This window comes from Rhinolophus hipposideros (genome assembly GCF_964194185.1).
Source record: "Rhinolophus hipposideros genome assembly, chromosome: 9".
Classification (NCBI taxonomy): domain Eukaryota; kingdom Metazoa; phylum Chordata; class Mammalia; order Chiroptera; family Rhinolophidae; genus Rhinolophus; species Rhinolophus hipposideros.
The window spans coordinates 17,325,552-17,334,073 of NC_138055.1; the positions used below are offsets into that span (position 1 = coordinate 17,325,552).

Below are 8,522 nucleotides of genomic sequence, written 5' to 3' on the forward strand. Positions count from 1 at the left end.
AAATAGTCATGGGGATATAAAGTACAGCATGAGGAAGACAGTCAATAATATTGTAACAAATCTGTGCAGTGTCAGATGGGTAACAGACCTATTGGGGTTATCACTATGTGAGTTATATAAATGTCTAGTCACTATGCTGTTTTGTACACTTGAAACTAATAAAAAAAAAAAAAACACTGGGTCTGCCTATTCAGCCTCACTATTGAGTCAAAATTAAGATACAAAATCCATTTTCTGATTTTTCTGGGGCCTAATTTGTTAATATTTGAAAATTTTCTTCCAGGCGAAACACTCAAGTCACAATGTGTTTCTCATATATACCAGCCTCATAATATCCATATATTTCTAGACGTGGATGACTCTCTTTAGCCTTCTCCCTTCAGACAATTGAAACTAAATGTGAAAGAAAGGGATCCCTTAGAGTTTCTTTCCTTTAAGTGAAAGACTTTAATTATTTTAAACTTTATCAAATACACTGCTCAAACAGGAAAATAAAGCAATGATAGGAATAGCAAAACTCTGCAAAGTTAATTCATTAAACAGAAATTTAGTTTGATTTTATGGATGAAGAATTGCTGCAACATTTTGACCACAGAACTTCTGAGGTGCAGAAGAGGATGTAACATGGGTGGGAGGGCTGAGTTTAATTTATTTCACCATCCTTTTATTTGTACTAATAAATTGAGGGCAGTGTTGGCTGTAATTATTAGGCCAAGAGATTTTAGTTGACATAAGGTTGCAACATTCAGTACGCAGGAAAAACGGGACAAATGAAAGTCAAAATAAGTTTCTCCTCCTGGAACTATTAGACGAGTGGGAACAGCTTGTTCACTAATTGCACAGATGAAGTCATTTTTGTTGCACTGATATTAAAGGCTTGACATGAGAATCTTTTAGTTCCATCTTGCTCTGCTGTATAACGCTGGTGACAGTTATTCAAGAACTGCCTGTTCTATCCAAAAAGTTCACTGTCTGTGAAGTTACTATCAGAGTGTCTGTATACATAGTTAAACTGCTCCCAACTGCTTTGAAGCACAGCAGACCCTCTGTGTGGCAGGCACACCTCAAGTTGTAATTCTCCTCCTTTGGATATCATAGTCATCATTTAGCTTTGAAAAAAAATTTTTTTGTCTCATACTTCAAAGACAGTGGATAAGGTTTTGCTTTTTTTTCAAAGAGACTGCTTCTATTTAAAAACAAATTTACTTGCTTCCAAATGCAAAGAGCCTTACAAGCACATAGTAAAATACATGATGCCTCAGATCCTTCCTTAAGTTGATTTTCATTGTACAATCAGTTCCATTTGGTGGAGAGTCCTTGAGGCTATTTCACATTCTGTTCAATATTAACACACACTGAATTTGTAGAATCATAGAGGGTTGTTGGTGTGAAGCAGGAAGGTTCTGCAAAATTAGGGCCAATTAGGCTAAAGGTCAGTATTAGGAGCGTGCATTATAATTTCCACTTGTCCATAAGAAAAACAAAAAAGGAAGCCCTGCAGGTGAATCCAGGAATGCCCTTTCTGAACAGTTACTTGCTGTTCGCCAATGTGAAAACAACGTGGTCCTTCACTGAGTATGCTGGTGTTTAAGAATTTGCAATTATTAATTGATGTTCTAATCAAGATATTGACTCAGAGCTTTTTGCAGGAGAGTATTTTACAATAACCTCTTCTTTCGAAAGGTGGAGTCTATGTAAACATGTCAGACTACAACTTGCCTCGATAAGAAAGGTATTAATATGAGACATTTTGGCTTCCCATCTTACTTGTATTTTAATGGTCCCAAATGCTGAACCTTTCAAGTTTTTTATTTAAATAATTTCTATAGTATGCAAACGGTACAGGACACCACAACCATTAAAACAAGCCTGCAGTTGCACTAATCTAATCTCCATGGAAACACTGAAAGGCAGACGGACAATTCTGGACAATAGACAAGAATACATTAACCTGTTTACTACATTCTGTATTTCTTCCTACTACACATGGTGACCAACTTTCCTACAAGGAAAAAGGTAGGAAAAATCAGAGGGGCTAGAACTATTTTATTTTTGCGATAGAAAATAACACTGTACTTTTCATAGTATTTCTGTCCAACGGACTGATAAGATACATACAATTTTTCAGTGGCCATAATTTTAAAAGTAAATTTATTTTAGTAATATATTTTATTTAATCTAATAAATCTAAGATACTATCATTTCAACCTATAACCAATACAAAAAGTATTAATGAAATATGTTACGTTCTTTTTCTCATACTAAGGCTTTGAAATCTGGTGTGTATTTTATACTCTCTGCAAATCTGAATCTGAATTAGTCACATTTCAAATGCTTAATAGCCATAAGTGACTAGTACCTGCTGTGTTGGACAGAGCAATCCTACAGAGTAGTACATAGTCACTGTATTGAAATGAAGAAGAGGAAGAAAAAGAAGGAGGGGAAAGGGTAGGGTGGGGGGAGAGAGAAGGAGAAGGAGAAATATAGCCTCTTCAGTGGAGACTTCTTGCAGTTTTTCCCTTGGACTTTTCAGAAGCTACATTACACCACAACCTCTGGGCCTGACGTGTTTCTGTCCAGAATGATTATGCTTCAAGGTGATCGGCATGCTATAAGGAAGCAGGTCCACCAGACATATTTTGCTTCCCTGTGTCTATTGTATTAACATTGTACCCTGAGCCAAACATGAACCTTGACTTCTGACTATAGTATTAATCTTCTAGAAGCCTTTCCACTTTGGCCCGGCCACCTACTGCTAAAGCTGATTTGAATCCAAGAGGAAGTTTATCCAATTGTGATGGGCCCAAAGCTGGGTCCACCTGAACAGCCTATCAGCCAGCACACATGCAGTGCCTGTTACAGGCTAAGCACTGCCTTAGTCCATAATCTCATTTGCAAAGGTCCTCATTTGCTTTAAGCCATATTTCAGTAGTATCCTCATCGCTTCCTCCACTCCCCGATTCTAAAGGAATCCTCCATAGATCTACCAGGGAGTTTGCTTAAACACATCTGATTGTTCTGCTTCCCCAGTGGACCTCTGGGATGGCTCCCACCGCCAGTAAAATGCCAACTCTTTACTGTTGCATACGAGGCCCATTGCACCTGGGCCCAACCCATCTCTCAAGCCACACCTCCATCTCGTTCCCTAATTGCATGGTCTCTCCCCCATACTCTCTCCACACAACGTAGCCAAGTGGCTTCCGGCTATATCGTTCTCTCATGCCAGCTGTCCTTTGCCTAGAAAGTACACTTTCCGCTTGTTTACGTGCAGAAATCCTACTCATCTGTCCTATGAAATCCAAGTCAGTGCCCCGGCTTCCCTACTTCCACCAGGAGCTGCCTGCTAATCTGAAAACTCCTTTGTTTCCAATGGCTGAAGCTGAGATCTATCTTCCATTGGGGGAAAGTTTTCTCAGTGTGATTGCTTTCTTGCTCGCTCGCTGTTTTGTTTTAGAGAGGAGCTATGTACTAGGAATCCATGAACAACTCCAGTAACACTCAGCCTTCGCGCCATTTTTATCAACAGTCATCTCTCAAGAAAAGCACGTAAAAGTCGTGTGTTTTTTTTAAGTTGCACTACTTGAAAGTTATTTAAAAAGAAGAATGAACAGTATTTAACATAGTCACGCCAAGAAGGGACTAAAATTAAGATGTGGACCCTTTAACTCCTTTGTGTGGGCTGAGTCCACATAAGCACTCGTTTTGTGAGTATTCATTACCCTGTTGGTGTTTTTCGGGGCAGTTTCCCACCCATGCTTTTTACAGCAGAGCTGTCAACAATTCCCTCTCACAGCTCAGCATGTCCCACGTCAAACACATCAGCATCTCTTTAAACCTGTTCTTCCAGACTCTTAGAGTTCTGGAAAGGACATCCCTTGGAGTTATACCAGACATGGCCTTCTCTGTCGTTCCTGACAACAGAGCTGCCAAATCCTCTTATGCCACCTCTGCAGCCTCTCTGACAATCATTCCCACTCCGCTCCCCCCAACACCAACATCCTAGCTCAGGCATGCCTCACAGCGTGCCTCCCACCTACACCTTTGGAATCACCTCCAGCCCTGTTTCCCTTCAACTCCTAAATTCTAATATCTACCAAGATTTCTAAAATCCATCTCTAAGCATGTCACCTCCCAGCTCAAAAACCTTCAGTTCCTCCCCATCACCTAATAAACTAAGTCCAAATTCTTAGCCTGACATTCAAGGCCCACCCATGCTCTGACCCCAATATAATGTTATCATGTGATCTCCTCCTACTCTGCTACCCGTACTCCAGCCAAAATGTACTAATCGTCTCCCATGTACAACCTGCCCATTTTAGCCTCTGGTGTTTGTCTGTGCCGTTCTTCTCTCTTCTAACTTCCCTAATTTGCTGACTGAAATATAACACTATCTTTCAAGTTCCAGACAAAATGACCTCTTTCATGAAGTCCTTCTGGATTTTCCAGAGACAATAATCTTTTGGTCCTTGTACATATTTTATTTGTATTTCTGGTATGACCCTTACTACAGCTTACCTTGTAAATTTGTTTGGGTATATATGTATGGCAATGCAATATCTTCTCTCTGCTCAGATTAGAAAGTTCACTTCATTGATTCAACACATATTGGTTGAGTACCTGGCACGTGCTAGTGCAATACAGAAAGCAGTGAGCGAGCCAGACACAGAGGATCCATTTCCGAGGGCCATTCTGCAGCACCTACCCTTTGGAAGCACTCAATGATCACTTGTTGAATATGTGAATTCCTAATTTATCTAAAAAAACATAGGGCCAGAAACTTCTATTTTCAGACTCAAAAATAGAAAGGGAAAGAAATTAAAAAGTCTTCAGAGCAGCTGATCTAGGAGCTCAGAACCTGTATGTGTTTGTCTCTTGCACACTTTAGCCATGGAGACCCTGGCAAGCCCTCACAGAGCCCTTTGCTCTCAGTTAGCACACATCTTTAGCAATTATAATCATGACAACAACCACAGTGTGCTTAGGCATTTGATTTCCAAACTCACTTCAGATCAGAAGTAGAGAATTAGGAGTGAGGAGTAGAAATGACACATCAGTGAGACTGACAGCCCAGCAGCAAGGGAGGCCCCAGGAAAGCTAAAACAACAAAACAACAATAAAAACACGGCAATCTGCAGCCATTTAGAATAAGGACAAACAGTTCTGCATACCTCCGAAGGGCCTGAGGGCTTCTTGGGGTTACAGCACAAGGCTACTTTTAATGACAAACCCGCAGTCATCAAGCTGGATTACGTTTATACTGCACTATTTTAGAAGACAGGGATGATGAATATATTGGAAATATTTCCATCCAAGATAATTAAAACTCTTGGTGTTTAAAAGGATAAATCCTCAGCCATCTATTAAACTCACTTATCCAGAACGACTCTCTCTCACCCCCACTTGCAGGCTCTGGAGCCAGAGTTTTATTGTACTTCCTTGCGTTACTTGATTCATTAGCCTCAGAACATTTGTTGGCTCTCAGCACCTAGTTCAATTTTCATTCAGTAAGTCTTATTCCCATTTTATTTGCACAACACTCTAAAAGGGCCAATGAAGGACACAAAAGATTTGAAAAATCTAGACCAGAGGCTTCTCGTGGGTATGCTCAAGTTCTAGCGGAAGAGATATCACCTACATCCTTGAACCAAATTAAGGACGCCATAGAGTGAAATGCAAATAAATGTACTCATATAGTAAAACAAACTTTGCAACATACAATCGTTTGGGAAAGGACTAGCACTAATCACAAAAAATTTCTTAGATATAAGCCTCTGACCCAGAAGTGGAAGATTTGGGAAGAGCATTTTGGGTAAAGAAAATAACACAAATTGGAATGCATAAAAGGGGCAAGAAAGAGAAAAGTGGCAAAGAGCCAGCCTGCCAGCCTGAGGGGTTCTGCTTGGGAATAATGGGAGATAAATTTGAAGCATTTCAACAGTTTTGTACAAATCCCTTTCTAAGGTCATGTCTTAGTTTGCTCAGGCTGCCATAACAAAATACCATAGACTGAGCGGCTTAAACAATAGGAATTTATTCTCACAGTTCTGGAGGCTGGGAAGTCCAACATCAAGGTGTTGGCTGACTCAGTTATTTGTGAGAGCCCATTTCCTGTCCTGCAGGCGGCCACCTTCTTGCTGTGTCCTCACATGAGAGAGAGAAAGCAAGCATGAAGGCTCCACCAGAATGACTTCTTTTAACCCTAACAACCTCCCACAAGCCCCATCTCCAAATACCATCACACTGGGCGTTAGACTTGAATCATATGAATTCGGCGAGGGTAAGAGGGTTTGAGGCTAGGAAACAAACAGTCAGTCCATAACAGGTTATGTGAATGTAAATCCCTGTATCTTTTGAAACGCCCAAAAGATCATGTTTCATGTACAGATTGGTACTCTGTCTTCGATCACGTAGTTTTGCTCGAGAGTTTATGTAACAGCTAATTGCCAGCTACAAAACTGACTTGCTTTGCTTTTGCTTTGTAAAATGAACTTATATTTTACAAATAAAAATCATGGGAAATGTAAAATGCTCTTTTGGATAGAAGCTCTGAACAATCCTACTTTGAGAAGACATCATCCAGTGCTGCGGATGTGTCTCGAGCTTTGGGTAATGGTTAACAGATTCATGAGTCATTGGGTATGAACACAAATAATGAGTTTACTTTCTACAGCTTGTTAACTGGTAAAGACTGGCGATTTATCAGCCTATGAAAATGAGGTTTTATTAACTGTGCTTTTACCTTTCTCACTAGACTGTAAACACTGGGAAGTTGGGGTAAGTGTTTTCCCCAGAGTCTAGACCATCACCTACCACAGAAATGGCCCTTAGTATTAAATGAAACAGCTGAATAAATGGTTGAATGCAAGGCAAATTAATTTACTAACATTTGACGAAAGTGAAATCATATATTTCTCAGAATTAACTTAGCCTGAATTGGCTGAGATTCTTGTAACTGATGGATCATGACTTTTTAACAAATTAAAAGCAAACCACAAAATCGGGGATTTTAAAGTAATTTTTTCACAGGCGTGTTCGTTGTAAACCCAATACACATATCCTGCTGAATTGGCTTCTCGGTGTCATTGAGAGCCAGTTTCAACGTTCACATGACAATGAAAATCTCAAGCTTAAATTTATTAATATGTTGCCTTGGCAGTACACCAGGCCTCTTAATAGTAAAATATGGAGAGAGAGGATATTAGCTTCCAAAGACTTGAGTTTGATTTTGAAAATAAACTGATGTTGTCCTTAAAAATATCTTTCATAAGGAGACACAATAATGAAGTTGTGAACCTAAAGCCATTTAAATGAAAAATAATCCAAAGAACAGAGAATCAGAGTTTTAGTTTTGTTGTTTAGTTAGTTGGAAGGCCCAAAGGTCAAAATATTTAAGGGTTTTAGGGCCCACCTGAGCAATTCAAGTCTAGAATTGTTGCTAACGTACCAATCAGGTAACTCCTTAACATACTTAGCAAATAATCTGCCAAGTAGACTAGGATATGAAGCTGAAGCACTACATATTCCACTAGATGGATCTCGGAAAAGGAGACCACAGCATTCCCAATAACTATGGCTATCCTTGAGCCCATACTTAGCAGGTATCTTATCCAGCACTGTCAAGTGCTCTACAGACTTACCTAATCTTTACAAAACCCTCATTGAGCAGATGAGGAAACTAAGGTTTAAAAATAGGCTAAGTACTTTTCAAAGTTCACGTGTCCAGAGGACCGGACTGCAGGTCTCTCCTTGTGGCTGCGGCGCGAGAGCAGAATATGAACTGCTGCTGGTGCAGCCACAGCAGGACAGGCATTTAGAAAGTTCCTTCCCCTTTTTGGCCCAGTATTAGTTGAAAGGAGGCTGTGGAAACTGTCACCGAAGGAGGCATTATGTTTCCACAAAAATCTCAAGGAATAGTATTGTAAGCAACAATAGTGGCTGTTGAATCAGGCTCTAAAAGATAGAGTGGAGAGATTCAACCAGTTGACTCGAAAGGTGGAGATAAAGTTCTTCCAGAATACGGAGGCACCAAAGTAGTTCTAGACGACAAGGATTATTTCTTCTTTAGAGACGGTGACATTCTTGGAAAGTATGTAGACTGAAATAAATCACCATTGAAATGGCATCACGTGAAGCTGCCCCTTTCACTGAAGTTGTGAAATCTCATCATGTAAGTGATTTCCGTGTCTCTCTTTTGTAATAAACTAATGATACCCAAAGTAATGACATCCAGTATCTCTTAAATTTAGTTTCACTGTACTTATATAAATATTTCCAAATAAAATATATTTTAAAAAACAGGCTAAGTAAATTACCCCACGTCAACAAGTCTGTTGCAAGCAAGAGTTTAGCCTTCGCCGTTGACCACTCCATTTTATTCCACTGCTCCTCAAAAGAGGAACCGACAACATGAGCATCACCTGGGAAGGTGTTGCAAACCAAAGTCCTGAGCCCTCACCCAGACCTACTGAGTCAGAATCTCTGGTTGTGTGACCTAGGAATCTGTTTTAACCAGCTCTCCAGGA

At 39.9% G+C, this 8,522-nt stretch overlaps 1 pseudogene across 1 annotated transcript; it reads left to right on the plus strand.

Annotated features, from left to right (window-relative positions):
* Nucleotides 1–6,183: 6,183 nt before the first annotated feature.
* Nucleotides 6,184–8,099, plus strand: LOC308501825 (10 kDa heat shock protein, mitochondrial-like; annotated as a pseudogene). Its single transcript has 2 exons — nt 6,184–6,277; nt 7,793–8,099. The product of its transcript is annotated as a 10 kDa heat shock protein, mitochondrial-like (transcript).
* The last annotated feature ends 423 nt before the right edge of the window (nt 8,100–8,522 follow it).